Source organism: Ictidomys tridecemlineatus, chromosome 6, assembly GCF_052094955.1.
Source record: "Ictidomys tridecemlineatus isolate mIctTri1 chromosome 6, mIctTri1.hap1, whole genome shotgun sequence".
In the NCBI taxonomy this organism is placed as follows: Eukaryota; Metazoa; Chordata; class Mammalia; order Rodentia; family Sciuridae; genus Ictidomys; species Ictidomys tridecemlineatus.
Window position 1 is genome coordinate 195837317 of NC_135482.1, and position 25487 is coordinate 195862803.

The window sequence follows — 25487 nt, forward strand, 5'->3', positions numbered from 1 at the left end:
TCCTAATAGTCAATGTGGGTCAGAGAAGTCAGGGCTAGAGAACATGCAGGTGGCAGCAGAACCCTGTGAGAGGCAGCAGGCTCCAAGGAATTTCTCCAAAAAACTTAAAATTGCTCCATAAAAGGCAGAGGAATGCTGTCAAGACCTTTCAAAATACCTGTATACTATTTACAAAGAAAAACAGTTAAATTTTATAATCAAAGGACAAAACTCTGGTGGCAGGGGCTTCTATTGATCCACTGGATAGGTGGTCTCACCAGCTCATATTGAACCAATTGAATAATCAGGAGCATATGGTTGGAAATGGGCCCTAATACATCATTCCACTGACATTACCCCGCCACCCTTACAATAAAGTATATTATTTATTAGGACCTGAAGGGACTTTAGTCTACAGTGCATCCAAACCAGTATAACTCAAACCATACTTTGCACAATTTATATTATGTGTCAAAAAATCAATTATATGTAATTTATACTGAATACCTGGAAATTACATCATTAATCATTGTCTTTAGGCTCAAATAAACTATGATAAAATGAATAAAAGTAATTGGAAAATTTAAAATATTCACATATTAATCTTATCCATTTTCAATAACACAACTATGAATGACCTAGGTTACCCCAGATATTGCTAACATACTCACTTTATTCACAGGAAAATACTTTTAGTAGGCGACATTCTGCACGCACCCCTGGCCCACCCCTTGCCAAAAGGGTGGCGCACTCTGCCAACTCCTGCAGCTTTCCTAGGGATCAGAAAACCAAAATCCCTCTAGATCCCCTATTGGGAGGTGTTGAGAGCCACAGCCAGAAGGGTCCCAGCAAACTTCCAGCTGCCAACTGATTGGCTCCTCTGCAGTGATGCTCATTGGGCTGTTTCCCCGCCCTTTCAGACCACAGAGCTGCTCATTGGGGGACTTTTTTTGGCTCCGCCCATGTGACCCAGCCAATCAGCCTCAAGAGCAGGAGGAGTGGGGGAGGTTGAGAGGCTTGTGGGAAGCCGGTGGTGGCAGTTGGGCTCTGAGGGTTTTCCTGAAGAGCTGTGTGGTTTGGCTTGTGTGGTTCTAAAAATAAAGTTTGTTTCTTTTGACAAGTGGCTCCTGAATTGTGCCCAGTCAGACTGCGGCAGGGAGGGAGTTAAGTACATGCTTTAGAATGTAAATAAGAGAAGTGTGAACTACTTCTATGGGAGAACAGGTGGGGGAATGAAGGTAATACAAAAACGTATCTTCAAATGGTATTAAATTCAAGAGCTAGGGTGGCAGTGAACCCTGTGTTCATCCACCCAAACATCTGTCCATCCATCCATTACTGTGGTCCTTACTATATATACGGCTTAACACCGGTTTTCCTTTTTACTGTAATAGTTTGCAGTTATAACAAAATAAAATTGGTGTTAAGATGATTTATTTGTAGCAATTGTTTATTGGTGGTATATTTGATACAGAATTTCAAGATTCACATTTTGTTCTGGTTCTAAGTAAATTCCAGAATCCCACTAACTATTTTGAATTTCCCTGAATATTGTTTTTTCAACTAATAAACAAACTAAAAGAATGTTTCTGTACTTACTTTAAAAAAATTCAGCTGATTATAGGAGAATTATTTGCAAAAGCATACATTGGTCAATGAAATGATCTTTATATCATTCATGTACAGTTTTGTGGGTAAAGTGAAGATATGAAGAAAGATAAATGCTTTCATGGTTGATAAGAAAACATTTATTGAGTATCTACCTCAACAGATTTACAGTTTTTTGTGGAGGCAATCTATTGGATTGAATCCATATAACTAAAACATTATATAATAACTGAAAAATGCCTCGCATACATCCCTATGATTTTTTTTTAATTCAAGAAAACAGCCACATTGGATGCTGACTGCTGTCACATTTCTCAGTCATGAGGCAGAGCTGCCTGTCCTCAATGTGATTTTGATCCTTTAGCTTAGCTGTAAGCAAACATTTCTCTGCTTACAAAACTTCTCTAAGTGTGGTGCTCCGAGGCGGTCTTGAGACATTTCCTTCTCCATCAGCTCCTGACTCTGCATCTCCTGTTCTTCCATGTGTACTATCTGCAAGCTCAGGGACAGCGTTGACAGGAGGCAGTTTTGTGTAAATGCGTCCTGTAGCAGCCTTTCTGCAGGGAACTCAGCAGTGGTCTCTACCTGGTGGTTCACCTGATGGATGTCTGCATCACGGTCACCTTTGATAACAAACTATCTCTTGAAGTCAAGTCACAAAGCTCTGAGTGAAAAGCTCTATATTTGTGACCGCAGAGGGTTGTGGTCTCCTCTGTTGGATTTGTGGATTTGGAATTGATAAAGGAGGTTGGAAGTCACTGGCCAGGCCTACTGACCAACCAGAAAAACCTCTGGCAAAAGATGCAGTCACCAGATTTTCCTTTTGTCCAAGAGACACAGTTCTACAGAGGAGGGGGCCTCTGAAGGAGCAGTAACACACAAAGAAAACAGGAACTAAGCAGAGGTGTTTTCCACATGAACAGCGCAAGGCAAGAGCAGACTGTGCAGGCCCAAGGGAGCGATCCTGAGGGGAAAGGGAACAGGGATTAAAGGGGAGCACAAGTTGGATTTCAAGGGCCATGAATACAGGGTATTGGGAGTTTTCACCCAAGTTAGCTGGTGAAGCCTTCAGGATTTTGAACAAGAACATTCTAGAATTAGCATTCTATGAAAATTAATGAAAAGAAATAATTTGAAAAGGTCTTAGGGTGTCGGAGCTATGACAGGGTTGAGAGAAGTTGAAGAATCTAGAATGACAACACATATTTCCACCTGAGTCACTGAGAAATAATGTCACTATGGTCAGGTACAGAAACATCTTGCAACAGTACCAGAGCCCTTACGAGTTAATTTCTGAGTCACTGAGTATGGGAGCTGGTGGACCATCTACTTGGAATTGTCCTGCGTCAGGCCACAGGAACTCCAGGGAGAGATTATGACTTGGCATAATTAGAAGTAATGGATGTGAGCCAGGCACAGTGTTGCAGGCCTGTAATCCCAGTGGCTTGTAGGCTGAGGCAGGAGGAGAGCAGGTTCAAAGCCAGCCTCAGCAATGGAGAGGCACTAAGCAACTCAGTGAGACTCTATCTGTAAATAAAATACAAAATAGGGCTGGGGTGTGGCTCAGTGGTCAAGTGCCCCTGAGTTCGATCCTCAGTACAAGAAGAAGGAGAAGGAGAAAAGAAGGAGAAGGAGAAGGAGAAGGAGAAGGAGAAGGAGAAGGAGAAGGAGAAGGAGAAGGAGAAGGAGAAGGAGAAGAAGAAGAAGAAGAAGAAGAAGAAGAAGAAGAAGAAGAAGAAGAAGAAGAAGAAGAAGAATAAGAATGATGGATGTGAATATGTTGAAGGTAATTTGGTGCATGTAACGTTTTAAAGACAGAGGTTATAGCAAAGGCAAAAGGATTCACGGTCTGGAATTTAGGCTGTATTTTAGTTTATGAATGAAAAGTAAAACCAAAAGCTTCTTGAAAGAAATGGACACAGGTAGCCATGAGAATCAGCACGATGCAAGCTCTCAACTGCGCCCCCACAGAGGAGGGTCTCTCCCAGGGAAGACGGCTAGTCACAGTAACAACAGATTCAAACATGAAGTTCTCACCAGAGATACCCGTGGACGCGTTTATGACACAAGGCTCTGTCTTCATGAGATGGCGCTCCGTGTCTCCAGGACCTGCATGAGAGAGTGACTGGAATTTGTTCTTCCCTCCTCAGCATTCCACAGGGAACTGCTGTTGGAAAGGACACAGCCCCTGGACAGCCTGCCCGCATGCTTGCCTTTCCCACTTATGGACAGCCACTGCCCCAGGACTCACACCGCTTCTTCTGCAGGTCTCCCTCGAGCCTCACTGGCGACAGGCCAGCTGCCCTGCCACACTGAGCATCCCCCCTGGCCCCCCAAGGGTCCTTGGAGTGTATACACGTCAGGGGTCCCTGGAGTGCAGGCTCATGGTGAGCAGATGCTACCTGCATCTTATTCATGAGTGAATTCACAACCCCTAGCAGAAGGCCTGGCCCCTAATAGGCTGAGGTTTAAAGGAATGAGCAAGATTGAAGGGGCCATGACTGAATTAGACACAGAGGCAAGTCCCTGAGGTTCTGCACCGGGAAAGGAGGACGACACGGCCAACCACACCCAGCCGCCTCCTCCCTGCCCACACATCCCACACACCAAGTGCCTGCCTGTCTGGCACCTCCTCTGCTGCCTGACATGTCCGCCCTCACGGCCAGGCTGGCAGACGTGGGGAGTGTGTGGTATCAGGGTGTGACCCTCCACCAGTGCCACAGAGCACCCAACAAGTAAATACCCAGCTTCTTCCCCTCGGGTGCACTCGGAGATTCCCCAAAGGACTGAGTCTCGGTTCCCAGAGCATAATCCTACTCATTAACACCCTCCCGTCTCACCCCATCCTGTTCTCCTGTGATTCTTCCTAGGATCAAAATAGTCACTTGTCCTCAAACCTTGTTTCAGTCTTAGCTCCTGAGAAAGCCCACCTGTGGCATGGACCTTCAATGCTTTGGGAAAAGACAAGCAGAAGCCACCCTGGGGAACAGTCGAGGGAGGAAGGGCCTTGGCTGGATGCTGACCAAGCCTATGGGAGTTCAGGGGAGACAGTGTCTCAGGAAGAGCCAGGGAAAGGCAGTGCGATAATGAGAATATTCATGTTTTCCAAATCCCCGGCTGTTCACCAGGTGGCACCACTGGCAGATGGTGAAACCTTAAGGAAGCAGGGCCTTGTCATTGGGGTGTGCCCTGGCCACTTCTCTATCCTCTCTTCTCCATGGGATCAATGAGGTATTGGTCTGTCCCACCACAATGTACTGCTTCAATTCAGGCCCAAAGCAATGGTGCCACTGGATCTTGGTTTGGAACTTCCAAACTTGGATGCCGAAATAAATCCTTTGTCTTTATAAGTCGATCATCCTAGGTATTTGCTACAGTCACAGAAAGCTAACTACCAGAATGGCACTTGGTATTTATAGAAGAAAAAAAAATTATACATAGAACTTATTAGGTGCTTTGTCTGCCTAGACCACTGCTCTGTGAGGAGGGTCAGTACAAGGAAGGCCTGCAAATGGCCTGTGAGTACAGACATGGAGTGTTCTGTGTCTGTCCATAAACTTTGATTGCTCCTTATGAACCACAGGGAGGCTCAACACTACCTAGGAAAGTGACATGATCAGAATGTGCCTTAGAAAACTGACTTTTCATTTGCATCAAATTTATTACAATTAGGAAGGGGAGGTTGTGAAATATTTGAAGAAGGCTAATCCAAAAGTCTGATAGCATAGAGTGATGCTTGGTACAGAGGGTACAGCAATGGAAATGGCAAAGAAAAGACACAAATATGTATAAGGCTCAGCTGGGTTGGCTGCGGGGCAAAACGTCCGTGAGTGGGTTTGGAGCCCTACAGGCTGGGTTTAATCCAGAGAGAGATTGCAGGCTGCTTAACTGTCTAGAATGGGAAGGTTTTCACTTGAAAGACAGTGAAAATACAACTTTTGATGCTCCAAACAGATAATGCAAGTCTAGCAGAGTGCCCGGAGAACACTAGGAATGCAGATAATTAACAGAGTATTGACATTTTAAAATAAAGAACTGATCCATCAGAAGAGGAGTGTGCTCATCAGCCTAGAGTGGACTGTGAAAGACAGAGGGCAAAAGGCAGACAGGTGCACCGCTGCTCTGGAGTCCAGCAGCCCGTCTATGTGAACAATGTGATTTATATTCCTTGCTCTGCTCTGTGACCCTGAAACCACCTTGAAATAATAAGGTGGTTTTCCAATTAGGCCTGAATACAAGGACACAAGCTGCTGTCCAGGACAATTTGAGATTTCTGCCTTTTATTAATTTGATAAATTCTCATTTTAAATTTATATGTGTCTCTTATGACAGGGTCTAGCATGATTATATTTCCACATCAGACAAATTAAAGTCTCTATGAGTAAAAACTTTAAGATTAGACTACATTTTACTTAGTCTTTCTTTTCTGCCAAAAGATATGGCAAGAACAATTAAAGAAGGAAAAGTTTTTTGTGGGGCCCAGAGTTTCAGAGGTCTCAGTCCATCGACTACGGACTGCATTACTTCCCTCATTTGAGGCAGAACCTCATGGTGGAAGAATAGTGAAGGAATACAGTTGAGGACACAGAACCAGGAAGCAGAGAGAGATCCCATCACCAAGGACAAATTCAAACCCCAAGGCCACACCCCCATCAACACAGCTCCTCAGGCCACACCCTTCCTGTTTATCAGGGGATCAATGTGCAGACTAGGTTACCAAGACAGAGCACTAATCTCTAGAATACATAAAGAACTGAAAAAACTTAACACCAAAAGAACAAATAACCCAACCAGTAAATGGACCAAGGAACTGATCAGACCCTTCTCAGAAGAGGATATACAATCAGTCAAAAAACATATGAAAAAATGCCCAACATCTTTAGTAATTAGAGAAATGCAAATCAAAACTACTCTGAGATATCATCTCACTCAGTCAGAATGGCAGCTATTATGAATACAAACAACAATAAGTGTTGGTGAGGATGTGGTGAAAGAGGCACACTCATACACTGTGGTGGGACTGCAAATTGGTACAGCCAATATGGAAAGCAGTATGGAGATTCCTTGGAAAACTGGGTATGGAACCACCATGTGACCCAGCTATCCCACTCCTCAGTTTATACCCAAAGAACTTAAAAACAGCATACTACAGGGACACAGTCACATTAATGTTTATAGCAGAACAATTCACAATAGCTAAGTTATGGAACCAATCTAGATGCCCTTCAGTAGATGAATGGATAAAGAAACTGTGGTATATATACACAATTGAATGTCAGTCAGCTTTAAAAGAGAATAAAATCATCGTATTTGCAGGTAAATGGATGGAGCTGGAGAATATTATGCTAAGCGAAGTAAGCCAATCCAAAAAACCAAAGGCTGAATGTTTTATTTGATATGTGGATGCTGATCCATAATGTGGATGGATTTGCATTTCTCTAATTGCATGAGCATGGGAGGAATGGAGGAACTTTAGATAGGGTGAAGGGGAGGGAGGGAAGGGAGGGGTGGTTGGGGGTAGGAAAGGCAGTGGAATGAGATGGACATCATTTCCCTAAGTACATGTATGCAGCCACAAATGGTGTGACTCTACTTTGTGTACTACCAGAGACATGAAAAACTGTGTTGTATTTATGAAATATGAATGAAAATGCATTCTGCTGCCATGTATATCAAATTAGAATAAGTATTTTTTTTTAATTAAGGAATATATAGGAGACTATTTTTTTAAAAAAAAAGAAGAAGAAGCTCATAACACAATCATGCTGCCCCTAAACTTTCTGGCATTGTCTCCCACATGAGCTTTTGGGGGACACCTCACATGGATGCCAGAACAGACTCTAAGCCAAACAGGATTTACTAACATGAGGCCATTTATGTTTGTTCTTCATCTCACCTGCCTCGTTACTGACCCTGGACATCTGAAAATGAAAAACTCAACCCGCTGACTCTCCGTCCCACCCCTGTCCATAGTCAGCAGGGCAACAAGGGAGTTGTTTACCCCTCGTCTTAATTCCTATTATCAACTCCAGTCAGAGGCCACTCGCCAACACACAAGACATGCATTCCAGGAGGTAACAGAGAGGCTGGGTGGCATCCTGGCTGGCCCACAGACTGGAGCCAGGGATACAAGCACTGGTTTTTAATTTAACCAAACCTAAGAGAGACAGCCTGCAGATTTTATTATTTTTAAATGAATTCTGAAGCAGGACTTTACACAGTTAGGGCCAGAAGTAGGCACCATCTCCCGTAAACAGTAGGCCAAATAATGCACTGAGAAACAGAGATGGCTGATTTCTGAAATACACTAGCTATATGAGGTGAGTCAGATGACAGATGCTTCCCACCCTCAGTTTCAATAAATGTCCAGAGATTGGGTTAAATACGTATGAACATCTCCAGAAATTCTAATGTGCTACCTCTAACTGCTATTACTCCTTGGCCAACACCGAGCTGATACTCTCTTCCTTCCTTTTTGTGGGGTTAAAATAGATAAATAATTTTAAAACACTAAAATATTGATATTGTTTTTTTCTGATGCAAGGAAACTCAAACCAGGGAATTCCTTTTCTCACACACACCACTACATTTATTATTGATTACAGCCAGCAAGGTAGAGCAAAACCATAGATCTAGGGCTCACCCAGAGGAGCTTGATAAATATTGATGACTAGCTTTGTGTGCAATGGAAACGCAGACGCTGGTGAAGAGGGAAAAATCAAGGTCCTTGGAAGGTGTTGTGGGAAAGAGTCCATTGCTGAAACTGGTTCCTCACTGTTTGGCATTTGGTTTCGGCACAGGCTTTTAGAGACCCACTGTCCTTTAATCTATCCATAACTGAACATTAACACGTAATATGCAGCATTCATCTCACATGGGAATTTCAGGACCATGAATCATTTGCATTTTGAAGCAGTTATTTTCCATATCTCTGCTTGAGATGCACTGAATTCAGAAGCTTCTTTTCACTGTGAGAAAGGAATAGGTGGTGTGGTAGCACTTTAAAGAAGGCCTTTGACTGGTTGCAAAGAGTAGATGTATTTCCAGGCTCTCCATTCTGTTCCAGGAACACACCATGAGCAAAGGGAGGTTCTTGGGTAAAGGTGTTGGGAAAGTTTCTTGGCATTATTCAGCTCAGTGGCCTCTGGCAATGATCTCAAGAGCACAGGCACAGAAGCAGAAACACTAGATAGAATTGCATCCAACTACAAAGCTTCTGCACTGCCATGGAGAGGAACAACCAGGGAGGCAGGTGGGGTATGGGCAAGGTATTTCAGGTAGATGGGTGAGCAAGCTCTGGAGACCTAGCTGCAGTGTGGTGGCCGTGCTTCAGGAGAGCAGATGTACAGCTGAGCATTTCCAAGACATTAGATTGTAAAGCTTCTCACCACAAAACAGCAATAGGTCTGCAAGCCTATTTAATCATTTTACACTGCAAACACACACAATTTCTATTTGCCCACACACCTTGATAAAGCTGGGAAGAAAGGGGGTCTTTCCGGTAAGCAAATGGAATGAAGACTGAGCCTTCCACTCTGCCTGTGGGTGCTTGACTATCCTCAGATAGAAAAGGTCTCTGCCTGTTAAAAGTTTCTATTCTACTCTAGGTAAAAGTCTAGGTTGCCTCTACATCCTGTCAAAAAGTCTGGAGGTACATGCCAAGACCCAAATGAGAAGTCACTGCATTTCTGCCCAAGAAGGTGCAAAACCAGACAGTGCACAAGCCCCTGGCCTCCTCACCAGTGCCCACTTCCAGGGTCCCCATGAGGACCCCTATGACTCCAAGGTGAGTCCAGAGGCTCACCGTCGATGACATGGGAGACCAAGACAGAAGGGCAGGGCAGCTTGGGGCCCAGGATCGTCCAACTAGATTCACAAAAGAGTTCCAGAGCCTGTAGGGACAGAAACGAGCCCAGCCACACAGGCCGTGCAGCACAGTCCAATTCTGATGACTACAGACAACTAAAACCTTGGCATGCAATAAACTCCTGTGCTAGGAAATGACACTTCAAGGAAGAATTGCGTTGGCTCAAGAGTGGTAGACCTTCTTTAGTCTGGTCACTCAAACTCAAAAGGTATGCATGACTCCCTATTGAGATGCAAAACACACGCACAAATAAAAAAAAACCCAAGATGAGGTCAGCAGAAATTTAATTATTTCTGCTGTGTTTCCTGTGTGCAGTCAGCAGGATACTTCATGAGATGATCTTAGGTTGATGCTAATTCTTCCAAGCTTTCCTGGTCTGATTACTCACAAGGAACATCTGAAGTGAGTGAGCCGTCAACTGGAGGAGCCCTTGGTTCTGCCAGAGCCAAGGTTGTCCATTGTAATGACAAGGAGAGGTCGAACCTCCACTAGAGGAATCCGCTCTTCCCTGTCAAAGTCATCCCTTTCCTCCTTCTCCTCAAGAATCAAACAGGACCTTACCCCTCAAAGCACACTGAAAGGAGACAGGGAACGGAACACCAGGAGCAGAGAAGCCACATCAAGTCAGGGTCAATCTGCTCTCTCAGCAGCTACTTCTGATTTCTTTTTAGATCTGAAGTACATAAAGATACTTTGGTTGCAGATGGTGCTTTTATAAGAAAGAATAACTCATTTTTATTTTACATTTATTATGTACAAATGGTTGCTTTACAGATCTACATTAGGTGCTTTAACATAAGGATCAAGAAGCAAATTTAATAAAAAATTAACAAATCTTCATACTAAACTTACTGGCATGGACTGTTTTGCCAAATGCATGCTATTTATTTACTGCTAACAGTCACTCTCCATGAGGTCAGGTTATTACAGTCCAAGTGCGTCTGTTCCTGGTGCCTCTTGTGGTGCCGAGCTCCTGTCTCTGGGGGAACCAGGACCTTCTCCCTGCATCTGAACTACAGAGCAGCACTGAACAATGGAAGCCAAACAGGCATTTTAAACATTCCAGTAGCCAAGTTAAAAAATTAAAAATGGAACAGATAAGGTCAACTTTAATACTGTATCATTCTGGCATATCATTCCTATACAAATTATCCTGAGCTATTTTGCACCCCCTTTCAACACTATATCTTACATTTTGCATTTCCAGTCTATCTTATTCTGATGCTAAACTTTCAGTGTAAGATAAACATAATCAATAAGGTGTGCTTAAAGTGAAATTACACTGCATGACTTTTTAAAATTTAAATTGATGAAGGTTAGACATTGAACAAAACCAAAACAAAACAAATAACTTCCTGGATCTCAATGGCCCCATTTCAGAGGCTGTTGAACCCGCATCCCAGGCCCAGGCAGTGCTTCCTGGGGAGACTGAGCTCTCCCCGTCAGCACCAGCAGAGGAGCTCAAACATCACCCACCAACACCAGGTCACACCACAAGACCCAGAGCTGTCCCACAGGGCTTGAACTTGGCCTTGCACCAAAACACCTTGGGGAAGGAAATTATCTCACCAATAGTTGTAGCAAGATGAGCTGCATAGTAATTTTTACCTTTTAACACATCACATTTCGCTTACTGTTTTGTATCTGGATGTTTTGGAATGAAATCGGATATATGAACTCCTATACTTTAGGTAAAATGAAGGTTGAGAAAGAAAAAGAGAAAATAATAAATAATAATATTGGGGGTAAATTCCTTACTTCCAAAATTTATACTGGTTTTACTAGTGTGAAAATCAGAAGAAAACAAAGAATAGTCAACAAATAAAACAAATCTACAAAAGCTACATGACAGTAACAGGTAACAACATTAAAGGAGATACTAGTTTTCTATCAAAATAATAACAGCTCTATAGTTACTTCCTGGAAAATTCTAGTGGAGAAAAGCAAATACAAATGACTTCCTCTTTTGTTTTTTGGTACTGGAAATGGAACCCAGGGGCATTCTATCCCTTTTTATTTTATTTTCAGACCAGGTCGGACTAAATTGCCATCCTCCTGCCTCAGCCTCCTGAGTAGCTGAGATTGCAGGTGGCACCACCACACCAGGCTCCCAACATGAGCTTTTCTAGAATGTTACCATGGAAGCCCCTTACACTAAAATATCAAAAACATTATTTTAAGGATTAGAAAATAAACTTCTTGAAGGAAAAATAATTTCTTTTCATAGAAAGCTAAGAGGGGTTAAATTGGAAATAACAATCCTTTAGTGTGCTCTGTAAAGCAGGATTCTTTTTTTAAAAAGCCCAGTTTAATGACTCCATCCTGGTGGACCCAAGGGACAGCTCATCAGGAGAACACCTTCATTTGGAAGCCTCTCAACAGAGCCATCAAACAGGAAGAGATTGGTTAATCTCTGAACTGCAAAGCTGAGAGGAATGTGCCACTAAACACTCTAAATTGACAACTTCATTCCTTTCAGGGCAAACCACTCTTAGGAGCAGAGCTGCTTCACCACAAAACGATCCATTTCATAGGCTCAGAAGGTTTCAGCTGGACGGCCGACCTAACTGCTCTGGAGTGCGTGAGCTACTTACGGCACATGCAGAACAGCAGGTAGGTTCCAGTGACACTCACGTTGCTGTGATGTGTGTGATCATGGCAGCCTTCACTCAGGGTTCAGGGTAACAGGACCCTGACCTTGAAGAAGGTACACTTTCTATAGTCAGAGAGAACACGGTTCAAGTAAAACACTACAGCTGCATGACCCTGGACGACTGGACTCTGACTCCTCATACATCTGCAGTCTATTGACTTCACACAAGTAGTTATTCCCTCAATCAGTCCTAGTTGGTGTTAGCGACTAGGGACTTTTCTATTCCATATACACAATCTGCAGAATGGTAGTGAACATGAATAAACTGGATCCTAATAAGACACTACCCTGTGAAACAGTTACACTGGAAATGCTAAAGTATAATCAGGAATATAACACAGAAATTCATAGAACCATAGAGCCTAAATAGCTGTTCACCCCAAAAAACAGACTTAAGATGCCCAAACTTAGTCAATGTTCTGTTACTGGCAACTACCATATTATATATATATATGTGTGTGTGTGTGTGTGTGTGTGTGTGTGTGTGTGTGTGTGTGTGTGTGTGTGTGATTATATGTATCACACATTCATATATATTCATAATTTTTAAATATCCCAGTCAAATTCATGTAATTAAGGTGTTTAGAATTTAACTCTGCATATGAAAATAAAATATAAATTTCAAATTTGGTAATGTAGCAAAATTTAAAACTTAAAGGCTAAATTTAAAAACATTGATATGTAGGGATGATTTCATTTTCATTTGGTACACAATGAAACAAAAGACATCTCATGGGAGGGGGCATGCTGCCTGGCACATCCCATGCCTGAACCTCCACTCAGTGGCTATGCCCCCACACAGACTGTAGCGTAATCTTTCTTCTATAATAGATGGTCACTGTATTGGTTTCCTAATTGTTTTTCATCATTCTATTGGCCAAGATTTAGATTTGGGAAATCCTGTCAATAAGATGCCTTATGAAGGTAAAATCAGTTCTTTTCTGAGTTTTATAATTGCTGTTTTCAATTCTAAAATATTTTATTGAATATATATATATATATATGTAAAAAATAAGGGCAAGTCACAATTCAATAAACATAGCCATTGTATAGTGAATGGCACAATAGATGAATTAACACCATCCTTACCATCTGTGGTGTCCGTGGATAAAGAAAGCGAGGGATGTGTGTGTGTATGTGTGTGTGTGTGTGTGTGTGTGTGTAGCAAGCCCTCCATGCCTTTGAGTTTCACACCTGTGGGTTCAGCCAACCACAGACAGAAAATATCTGAAATGAAGAAACATGTCTGTAATGAACAGTTTTCCTTGTCCTTGTTTCTAAACAGTACCGCATATCCTCAGCCTGTGTATCCTGTCAGGTGTGTCAGTGATCTAGAGGTGGTTTAACCCTCAGGGAGGATGCCCTTGGGCTACATGCAGTACTAAGCCATCTTATACAAGGGACAGGAGAGGGCCTGAATTGTGGCAGTCTCGATGCCCTGGAACCAATCTCTCACAAATGCCAATGTGGGTGTCTGCACATGATTGAATATTATAAAGCCATCAAAAAGCAGCAAATGCTGCCCTTCGTGACAACAGGGATGAAGGAGCTGGGCATTCTGCTAAGCGAGCCAGACACAGGAAGACAATATCAAATGGTCTAAAGATGCTGCTTCTCAATGCCAAATCAGTTCATCCCTAAACCCCTCCAAAAAGAGTATCAACTCCTAACAATGCATTCACAGTCAGCTAGTCAACCTGACACCTGCTAAATAAAAGATGAGCGCAAGAAGGCAACTCCTTCTCCTCCAAGAGCAACACAGTAAAATTCTAAGTAGAATCTGGCCACACATTTTGCTGTTATACATTCTTCTGTTCTCAGCACCAACGTTCAGTCAGATAAGCACACAGTCCTTGAGCACCACAGTTGTGTCTTAGTGCACAGGAGCAAGTCCAGATAGGGCACAATCTCGGGGTGCCACCTGCTCCCTTTTGCGCTGCTGCTTATAGCCCTAGATCTGCCTTTGTTTGGTTATTTATTCACTCTCCCCCAAACCTTTCTTAGTGTTATGGCAGAGTTCTCCCTGCTCCAAGTCCTCACTTTTCTAAGCATTTATAGTCAATTTTTTCATTTCCAATCTAATTATGCTGAGAAGCTCTGTCATTAATTTTACAATAGGGCCTAAATTCTACAGGTTTCCTGATGAAAATGAATTTTATGCACTTTATTTATGATAAGTATCACAGGTAATCTAGATCTGATGTAAACTATATAGGAGAACGCACATAGGTTATTTGCAGATCACAGGTTTTACCTGACCCCAAATTAGTTGTTTAATATCTTGGAAGCAAAATAATAAAATCCTGTTTCTTGTTGTTGGTGATTTAAACAATGTGGTTGATCAAACAAATGTAGCCTTTATTTATGTTAAGGAGACAAATACAAACCTTCAAGCCAGGAGAACATTCTTTTAAGTAGACAAAAACAGATCTGATTTTTATTTATGACGAGGTAAAGAAGCATGACACACTGTTGACTGGCTGAATGCTTTCTTCAAGCAGATTTATATAATTTTACTGCTCAATTTTTTTAACAGCCCCAAGTCATCAAAAGCAAATTCATAGATACAATACATCATCATTAATCTTAAAGTTCTCAGAAGAATGCAATACAGAAGAAAATGTTAAGCTAAGGTATGTGTTCAGTGAATTCAAAGTAAATTGCACAAAGAAGATGTGTCGGGCCAGAACGGAGTCCCCCTTGATGGAGGATGGCCAACAGAGGTATGTTGACAAGCAGCAGAGGGTGGAATGAGGGAATCCTGTTCAGTTATGACAGGAAGTTTTAAGCAGCGGTATTGACAAAAGGCTTCCCAAAAGTTGGTCTGCTCACCATAGAGACTTTCTATGATCCTCAGGAAAAAGGGGAAAATTCAGGGATACCTGGTGTGTTAACTGGCCAGGTCATCATAGAATTCAGCTGTCACAAAGGGACTCTTCATTCTGAGATTACTTCCTTACTTTTAAGCAAAATTTGTATTTTCATATATTTTGTAAGGATGAATTAGATGGTACTGATTGTTTAAAATGCAGGTTGATGAACCTTTTGTTTAATTTCATTTGGGGGTGTGTGTGTGCGTGTCCGTGTACGCTCGCACACCTGTATGGGGCACAGGAGAATCTATGCAGGTCTAGGTTAGAAAAGAGTTCCACAGAGAGGCCTGGTAATTGTCTTTCAAGTTCTCATGGAACGAGAGCTGTTGTGGGCAGGAGGCACAGACAACAAGCAGATTATTGCCGCAGTATGGCTGGGCACAAAATAACCGAGCCACCACAAAAACTTGTAGATTCCAACAGCAACTCTTTATTCCCGAACTCTCACCCGCACTACACTCCCTCCACCGGGCTCTGCGCACCAGTTCTCTCAGAACCCTGCGAGAACTCAACGGGAACTCCAGGAGCGGGCGCCTGAGGCAGCAGGATATGCCCTATTCCCAGCAGGATCCACCCTAAACCTGGAGCCACCCTAATCCAGCAGGATCCACCCGAAGCTGCCCTAATACCTGAGCAGGGTCACCTTTCATGCAATGTCACTGCAAATGACCTGGGTCCAAGGCAAGCCCATTTCCACAATGGAGAGTCCTCCCTCTAAGCAACATGGGGTAGGCTGACAAGGAAATGGCCATGCGTCATTCCTACTTGGCTATGGCTCTCAGCAGATGATCAGATGGATTTCTTCCCTGACCCCAAGAAGAGAGCTTTCCAAAACCTTTCTTGAGGCAGTGAGGAAACTGTGAGTTTGTGAGTCCCAACAAATCTGAATGGAAGGAGGCAGAAGGGTGGCTTTCCTCCACGTGAAACCTGGAGAAAATGATTCTCGGGCTGCCGTTCCTCCACCACATGACTACAGGCAACAAGTTTGAAAAGTATTTTCACATTTAGCTCCCAAATTTATTTGAGCATTTCCAGCTACCATATTAACCAGAATAATTTCTTTCTGTACTTGAGTTATCAGGAGGCGGAGAAGCAGGCATAAATGCCTAAGGCAGTGGTGAGTACAGTTCGCTTTCTTTACTTTTGGTATGTGTTAAACTTTGTCTCCATTTTCTTTCTGGTTTTCTTTTTCATACAGATTTTACTATGTGCTAGTCAAGGTCTTCTGACAATGGATATGCCACTTGGATCTTGTGCATCTTCTCTAGTCACGTTTAATGTCATCTCAAAGCTCAGCTCTAAAACCACTGATAAATTGTGATCTACTACAGAGGGGTAAAGGGTTAAAAGTGCCACAGAACTTCTTCATTTTGTCACGAATGTCTTTGGGTACAAGAACAATGAGGTCACAGAAATATCACCATAGTTGTCACCTCATGGGAGATAACTCTCAAGGAACAGAACATTCCACCTTACTTCATTCTTACAAAAAGCTACAAGAAGGGATTTTGAATATTTTCACCACAAAGAAAGGACCCTGGGTTGAGGAGATAGTCACACTTGTCCTGACTTGAACATTGCATCACGTGCACACACGTCTGGAACCGTCACAAGGGGGCCCGTGAGTAGGCACAATACGTACGTATAAGGTAAAGATGAAAATTTCATAAATAAAACTTGTAAAACAACAAAAGCCTTTCTTGTCTTGTCAGATTTCTCTGCTTGGGGCTGGGTTTAGATGGCATGACCCTGCACACACAACCTTGCAATGGCCCCCTCTATCTTATAAATAGAACTTGAGGTTGGCAGGGCAGCAAGTGACACTTGCAGGCTCTAGCTTCACACTGTCCCGTCCGTGGCAGCTCTTCCCAAGCTGTCCTCCCTGCCCCACGGCTTTCCAGAGCGGGCTCCGCGACTTCCCGGGGAACTAGTTTTCCTCCACAGTCGTGATTTCTCGTGCTCCTGCCTTACAACGCTGGCCTCCTTCTCCCGGCTCCAGGGCCCTGGCCTTCTACTTGCTGGACAGCTACCTGCACCTCAAGGTGCAGTTCAAGATCCTTCACTCCAAACCGTCTTGCAGATCACCCTGGGCACAGCTGTTATCTGAGGCTCTTTTGTCCCATTTTCACACCCAGATGACTTCTGCTCAGCTTATTCTGCAGACGAGATCATAAATGCCCAGGAGGCAGGGACTGTTTGTTCTCTGCTTATCTTGCAACGATGACGGCTCTCGTAATGAACATATGTGGATATACAAAACTATGAGAGCTGATCAAAATTAATTTTAAGTATGCTTGAGAGCACATGAGTACACACAGCTACATGTGTACCCAGAGAGGAAAGCTACACTTGACTGCAGACTGGGAGATGACCAGAGTGTCAGCTCTTTGTCACATTCAGCTTAGACCATAAATGTTGTATTGAGCACCCAGTGACTTAAGAAGCAATAGAAATCAAATTCTGCAAATTCTTTTGGCCCAATGTTTTATTTATGAATAACTCTTTAACAGTCCTATAGAACCCTTCATAAAATACAGATTGATAACTGAGGATACAGGGTTACTAAAAAAATAAAAGAGAAGCTACTTTTAGTGATCTACAGACCCACTGTCCACACAGTATCCAATAACAGTTTTTGTGTATGTGTGTTGCTGTTGTTTTGGTGCAACTCCTGAATACAATTCCTGTCTGAAATCAAGAAGTAGAAAATAAGACATTTTCAGGAAAAAATATTAAACTATTGATTCTGAGGGCTCTTGCATCACCAAATCAATGGTAATGTTTCAAGACTAAATACTGATCCATGTCTACAGAGAGTATGATTTACAGAGACACAGGCCAGCACTTGGGCTTCAATGTACTCAGGAAACACTGGAAGAGGGGGTCTCGTTAAAATTCAGTCATGGCTTCAGTTTGGGGTGGCGCCTGAGTTCTGCAATTTTAGCAAGCTCCTCAGTCGCACCAAAGTCACTAGTCCACAGACTGCCCGTGAGAAGCAGCACACAGTAAGGAGCTGTGCCGATCCATCACAAATCCTTATTAAATCAGTCCAATGGCTATGCATAGGCAAGGTGCACACAGGATGGACCACACCTCAATACAAACACGTAGATTACAGTGGAGGCTCCACATTTCAACATAAAATAAATGATGGCCCAGGCAAGACTCACGCGGCTTTTATGTCCTTACAACTATCATCTGAAGCTTTTTGTCCTTTATTAAATATGCCTTTTTAACATCTGAACACTCCAGGGATTTGTCACCACTTAATTTATTCCTGTGGTCCATAAACTGTGAATATCAATTTTCACAAGTATGTCATGGTCAGAAGCAGTCCTACAGGGGTGCGAGGGGGGGGTCCTCAGGAGAGCAGCAGTCGGCCATCAGCAGGTACTTTTCAGGAGATAAACAAGGGCGAAGCCCACTCTGCATGTGAGACTCACTGTGCGGTCCTGTAATGGCATTAGGTCTGTTTATCACATGGATCTTCACCCTTCGTCTCCTGGCTCTTGGATGCATGGTTACTGTGTTTTGTTAAGAAGCTCATATTAAAGGCTACCATCTGACGTGTGTCCTAACTTCCTTTTATAAAATTTCTAAGATACTTTGGAAAGGAAAAGAATTCTAGTGATGATGGGACACCGGATGGAAGACTTGTGTCCACACACAAGCTTGCCCTATAAAGCTTCTGACGAGATGCGAGCAGTTTTCTCTCCCTTAAGCAAGCAGTGAGGCTGCACTGGAAGCAGCATCTACAGGCCTGCGGCCATCAGCACAGAGGTGGGAAACTGCAGGATACGTGGACAGTGCAGGTGTGCACTGCCCCAAGGCTAGTGAGCCTTGGGGAGTTAGAAATCTCTACCAAACAGGCACTCACGCTGAAAACTGAATTTAGTTTAATAAGCAATAAGGAGTTATTTTAGTTATAAACAGATATAATATCATGAATCCTCAACTATCTCTTTCATTTATTTCAAATAATTCAGGTGAATATGTGTTTATATGTATATACTTACGCACAAACACACATTTATTATATTCTTTGTTGGTCCCTGAGTTTTATAACTATTATCAGACATTAAGATACACTCTTACTTTTATTGGTTATTGATACAGTAAAACATCTGTCAAATGAATCACTAGTCTAATTTGAAGTTGATTAAACTTGATGTTGAGATGCTTAAGAAAGTTTGGAAATGATACTGCATCCTTAACGGTAACACATCACCAAGAACATCTTACCTTGAACATTCTGGATGATGTTAAAGGGTTTTTTACTCTACCTTGTTCAGGGACTGATTAAGCAATATGATTTTGTTTTTGCATAAAAACACAGTGCAGTATCTTATTACAGCTCCTTTGCTGAGTCAACAAAAAACACATTATACTTGCCATAGTTTTAGTTTTTCCACAAAATGCAGGCTTAGAACAATTCCCAATGCATTATGGGGAAAATGTTCAGGTATATAATTGTTTTATTAAGAATCTCAATACAGACTTCCAAAAAAAAAACCAATACAAATCTACATATGGGTTGGGGATATAGCTTAGTGGTAGAGTTCATACTTATCAGGGTTAAGTCCCCAGCACCAAAATCAAAACCCAAAAAATTAAAAATTAAAAATCCCTATAACCAAACTGCAAGACTGCGGTGAAGGCATGCTGGATTACCTTGACCGAGAGAGTCTGAAAAGGATCAGCTCTGTTCCAGCTGCCCAGAGCAAGCAAGGTCTCAGGGCAGTAGCATGTAAGGTGCTTGTGGGTTTGTCAAAGAGCCAATGGGTTAAGAGAAAAGCCAAACAGGATGTCAGGAAAAATAGTGTCTCTGTCTGAAGGATGCACCTCTATCTTGGTAGAAATAGGTAGAGCAAGTGGGACCATGTGTACCTCATTTCTCGCTTAACAGTCTGCTTCTCATGTGTCCAGGCCTGAATTCCAGCTAGTCCCAGGGGCCTGCCCAGCACTGCTAGTTCTGCCTGAGTAGGAGCTAAATAAAGCATCACCCAACTTCACCTGTGTCCACTCTGCCCCACCTGTGAGCACCTCCGTCCATCCTCTGTTTGCAGCCTTAATGAACTATCTTCAAATGGCATTTTGCTCCTCTCTCTACTTCTTCCCACAGAACCAGTCATTCTTGCCAGAATGTTTTCCCTAACCCTAAGGACTGCAGTGAAGAAGCCGTAGAGATGGCACCATGGGATTCAGTCCATGAGAACAGCAGATTCCTGATACAGGCCAACATTGCACAGCATGAATCATCGATCGGAACAGCAATGATCTGTACTTCTACAAAAACATAATTTCCTATTCCAACCAAAATCCACACATGATTAGGATAGAATTATAAAATATGTACAATCAATATAAAACTATCAAGAAACAATAATTTTTAGAAAACTAAATTAGAAAATATGTTCCACATTTTTTAAAACACAGTAACAATTGTTTGTAAGCCTTCCCTATAGCTGGGTGGGGAGGGGGAGTGTGGGGGAATAGATGAATGCTCTCTAGACAGGGCAGACGGGTTGGAGGGGAAGAGAGGGGGCATGGGGTTATTAATGATGGTGGAATGTGATGATCAGTATTATCCAAAGAGCAGATATGAAGACAGAAATTGGTGTGAAGGTACTATGTATACAACCAGAGATATGAAAAACTGTGCTCTATGTGTGTAATAAGAGTTGTAATGCATTCCATTGTCATCTATAAATAAATATCAGGATAAAAAAATTAAGTCCAGTTACCATCTTCTATTCCATCAGAAGGGACAGTCATCGTGAGGGCACATCATCAGCAGACACAATTTATTTCTCTATTTCTTTATTTGCTGAGGCACCAGCTAATATGAAAGACTTCAAAATGGACTGAGGAGCATTCCGAATCCTACTACAGGATGACTGGAGCTGGTTATCATTACCATTTATCATGTGTTTAATATGAAATATGCTTAGGTCTGACTGCCAACGCCTCAGACTGTGACCTTTCTGGAAAGAAGGTTCCTGCAAATATAACTAGTTAACACAGGTTATACTGCAGTAGGGGGGCTTCCTACTCCCATGTGACAAGGGTCCCTAAATGAGGGCAATATGAAGTCATGGATATTCAGTGAGGACAAAATGTGACGATGGTGGATTGTCGTGCTGCTCCCTAGGACAGGAGGGACACAGAGCAGCCTCCCTGGGACCCTCAGGCAGAGCCAAGCCCTAGGACAGGAGGGACACAGAGCAGCCTCCCTGGGGTGCTCAGGCAGAGCCAAGCCCTAGGACAGGAGGGACACAGAGCAGCCTCCCTGGGACCCTCAGGCAGAGCCAAGCCCTAGGACAGGAGGGACATAGAGCAGTCTCCCTGGGACCCTCAGGCAGAGCCACTCCCAGGACACGTAGGTTTGGAAGAAGCCTTAGAAGTGGGAGACAATACATTCATGGTGTTTCCACCACTTTCCAGTCTCTCTCCTGGGTGCTTTGGGAAAGAGAAAAGGTGGGTGGAATGGAAGGAGCATGAGCAATGAGGGCACAATGCACCTCCACAAGGCCCTGGACAGCTCAGGGGCGCTGTCCGCCCTGCCCCTCTCACAGCGGTCCTGGTGAGATGATGAGTTATATTTCAAAGAACAAGCAATCTGAAAATAAAGTTTCTTATTCTTTTTTGGGCCCAAGCTGTTAGCTTCTCCAGACACCGAGGGCTCCTGAAGACCTGAGTTGTGATACTGTATCCTTCCGAATCTCAAGGTCAGCAGTGAAACGTGATGTGTGTGAGCAAAGCTTTGAAGCTACAAGTGTCACTCAAACACCAGCATCAGAGCCCCACCAAAGTCTCAGCACCCACATACAAATGGCTGTGTTCCCCTCCTTCTTCTTCTTTTTTGAATATTTTTATTGGTTCTTCTTAATTATACATGAGTAGAATATATTTTGACATAGGTAGGCAAACATCTCATCCTAATTAGAACCCTGGTCTGCGGCTGTGCATGACGTGGAGATTCACTGGGGTGAATTCCTGTGTGCACAGGACAGTTAAGTCGGCCCAGGCTGTGTTCTTCTTAGATCGGTGCTGTTCCTCTCAAGCTGGTATTGATTATAGCTCCTGGTAGCCATCACAACGTCTCTCTGACCTAATGCTCTCAAGGTGGTGGCCTCTGACTTGCTCTAATTAAGAAAGAAAAAAGGGGCGAGAAGGGATAACCTGGAGGGAGAGGTAACCTAGTCTTCAGCACCTGACACAGAGGGCACGGGGCGGCTGGAAGGTGTGAGACCTCGCCGTGCACCAGGCTCATGCTACCCGCTCATCCTAGGCCACTTGACGCTGACCACCCACCCCTGAGCTGCCTGTGATCCTTCAACAGAAATAAGGGAACGGTGTGACACGTCACGGGTGACAGTTCACACCATGGCTTCGTTTCCCAGCGTTGATGCCAGTGGCAGGTGCTTCTGAAGAAGGAAGTGGCCGGGGACAGATCTCTACCATTGCTGTCCTCTCTGCTCACCTGACAGGGGCACAGTCATGGGCCTACCGTGAAGAACTGCTGTGAGGATGAAATGAATTCACCCAGGAGAGGGTCGGAACACGCCTGGCCTGGGGAAGGTGCTCGTCGACACAGAGATGGCTGCCGCTGTGACCGGGACTGTGTTTTAACGAATATGGTTGTCATCACCACTATCACCTTAGGTGCCCAAGGATGGCGACAATATTCAACCTCAGCGTTTGGAACATAGGCCCACTTAACCAGACAACAAAGACCCCAGTGCGTGCTGTGGTGTGGGAATAAAACCTAGAGCAGGACTGGGACTCCATGTCCCTGTTGCTGTTGGTTTAGATCAAAGGGTTCAAATTCTATCAGAATAGCTGATTCTAAAAAAAACAGTTACTGTGACAGCCGGAAATACAAAGCCATGTATCAAAGCACATAGTAGGTACACATGTCCCATTTAGGGATGCCTCTTAAGTCTACATCTGAAAGGTGAGTCAGAAGCTAACCACCGAAGGAGGGGGATGCATCCCAGCCAATGAGAAGGACAGAGTAGGCTCGGAAATGGGTTGGGACACCAGAGGCCAAAAGACTCTGTCCATGGCTGTGAGGAACAGATGGGCTGGGGACAACTGACCCGGTTGGCAGGAACCAGAAAGGGGAAGTACTACTGAAGGCTGACCGGCAGCAGCAGAGAGGAGGGGGCCCTGCTCCCAGGGGCTGTGTTGAAGAGGCTCTGCAAGTCTGTGGTGCTCACAGTAGCCCTTCTCCACGTGGCCAACAGGGTCAATTCTGTGCTACGTGTTTCTCACTGCCGTTACTTTTTACAGTTTTAGAAAGAAAAGAAAGTCTAAAAATCGTGTTAGGGGGTTTTGATTTAGCCTGACTTGTAATGAGAAGCGGTCGCACACTCAGAGGGTGAGAGCAGACGCAGAAAAAGAGTCACCCACTCCCAGCCACTGGATGTCGGCTCTGGGGATGCATAAGAAGGACCACCAGCAGCTCTGTGTGGATTTCTTTTTCCTATCAGGCCTCAGATTTTAGCTTAAAGAAAGAAAAATGAAGCTATTCTTTCTCTGGGATCCAAAAAAAAAATATTTATAACTCTTTCATATATTTTTAAAAATCATCTAAAATAAACATAATACAAAAGAAATTATAAGGATTAGAAAATCTGTATCTACACAAATAAAGGATCCACAGTTTAAGTGATTTTTAATCTTCCTCCTCCTCCCAAGAATTAGTCACCGGTCAGCCCTCCACGGACAAAAATAGCACTCAGGTCAATTAAGAGCCCCTAGAGCCATCCTCCACAGAAGGTCCACTTCCAGGCTCAAGATAGCTATTTGGATGTCCTGTTATTAATTTCTTCAGAGTAAATCACTGGTTCTCAAATTACGTACTTTCTGAACATCTGGGATTTATACTGGGGTATTCCCTACTGAAATCTTAAAAACTTAAAGAAAAAGAGAAGCAGTCTGTCAGGTTCACCAGGGGAGAAAAGTAATAGACTCGGCTGCCCCCACATTACAAGTCCTTCAGAGGTGTTTCTGAAAGCCTGTTGTTGACTGTCTGGAAAAAAACATTAATCTTAAAAAGTCCACAGAGATATCAGCAGTCAACTTAGAAGTGACCTGACTTGCCAAACTGAGGGTGCACTAGTGGTGACAGGGAGCCGACGCACGTGCCCTTCCAGGAAGACGTGCTGTTTTGAAGGATTGAATTAGTCCATCCATGTCACCCAGAGTTACATAAAGATAAGCCACCAGATCCCAAGCCCTGGCTGAGGGTCCCCCTCCCTTTAGGGTCACCATCTCACCGGCTGTCACCCTGCCCTACGTGCGTCACCTCCCTACCCCATCCTCTTCCTTTGCACTGTACATTTAAATTGGCTTCACTGCCTCAGTCATGAGATCTCCTGACTTGGATCTGAGAGCCTTTCTGTCTCATAGCCTCTGTCCCCAGGCAGGGCACAGGGAAGCCCCAGGACATTAAGGAAATTTCCCTCTGGTCGGCCCTAACCCTTCATTTCCCCTTTTCACTTCTCTCCACTGGGGTGGAATATTATGGAAACTGAGCACGTTAGGCGGGAAAGCAGGCAGAATCCTGCAACACCCGGCAGCGAAGGCTCAGTACTTCTTGCAGATCTGAACAGGTGACATGCACAGTGCATAGACACACACACACCCCTACCTTGATGTCAATACACCACTAAGGACAGCGTTCTGAGAGAGGCACTGCATCTCATCCAGGTGACACCAATGTAAGAAAAGTCAACAAAGGGAAATCTGACTTCCTAGACATTTCTGTGACTCTGTCCAATTGGCCTTTCTGGGCTCTCAGACACGTAACGTTGATAGCTAATCCTGAGAATTCTCTGCTCACCAATGTGTCCATCAGATGACCTTGACCAGCACAGATGACCTTGACTTGCAAGCAGGGCAGGAGATCCAGCGCAGGGCTGGCTTTGCTTCAGTGGAGTTTACAATTTCTCCAGAAAGACCTTCTCTGTGTTCAAGTCCACTACCTGACCTCAGGCAAAGCCCTTTGGAGGCTGCTTCCCACCGGTGATTTTCCAGGCCTTGGACTGGGAGAGATGTGTAGACCGTCCTGGGCATCTGACCACCTGGGATGACCCTAGTCTTGGAGGAGGCTGGTCCCTGTCCTTCAGGACAATGCACGTCACCACATCCAGGGTTCTCGGGTGAGAGCCGCTGCTCACCCACTGAAAGAGGTGTCTAGTAGACATATCTGTCACTTTTCTGGATGACAGTTCCAACTGAATGGAAAGACGATACGTTGCTAGGATTGGGTTTCCCGGAGACCCCCGACAGCTCAGCCGCAGAGACACTGAAGTCTCACAACTTCCTTCGTTTTTTAGCCTGTCGTGTTAATTACAATTTACAGATTTTCCGTCACCACAAATGTTCAGTAAGCCATAAATAACCATTTCCAAAGAGCTGGGCGTCATCGGAAACCGCTCTGGGTGAATCCAGTCCTACGGGTTTCTAATTTTCTTCTTAAAATATTTATCCAGCCACA

The 25487-nt window shown here is 43.7% G+C and overlaps 1 protein-coding gene and 1 long non-coding RNA gene across 4 annotated transcripts in view; both read right to left on the reverse strand.

Annotated features, from left to right (window-relative positions):
* The window catches only part of Nalf1 (NALCN channel auxiliary factor 1), a 552008-nt gene that overhangs the window by 436843 nt on the left and 89678 nt on the right, over window positions 1-25487 (reverse strand). The window lies entirely within an intron of this gene.
* LOC144365217 (uncharacterized) lies at window positions 1412-12606 on the reverse strand. The gene is made up of 2 exons (XR_013423523.1): window positions 3625-12606; window positions 1412-2551 (listed from the first exon to the last, which is right to left on the reverse strand). It is a non-coding gene; the product is annotated as an uncharacterized LOC144365217 (long non-coding RNA).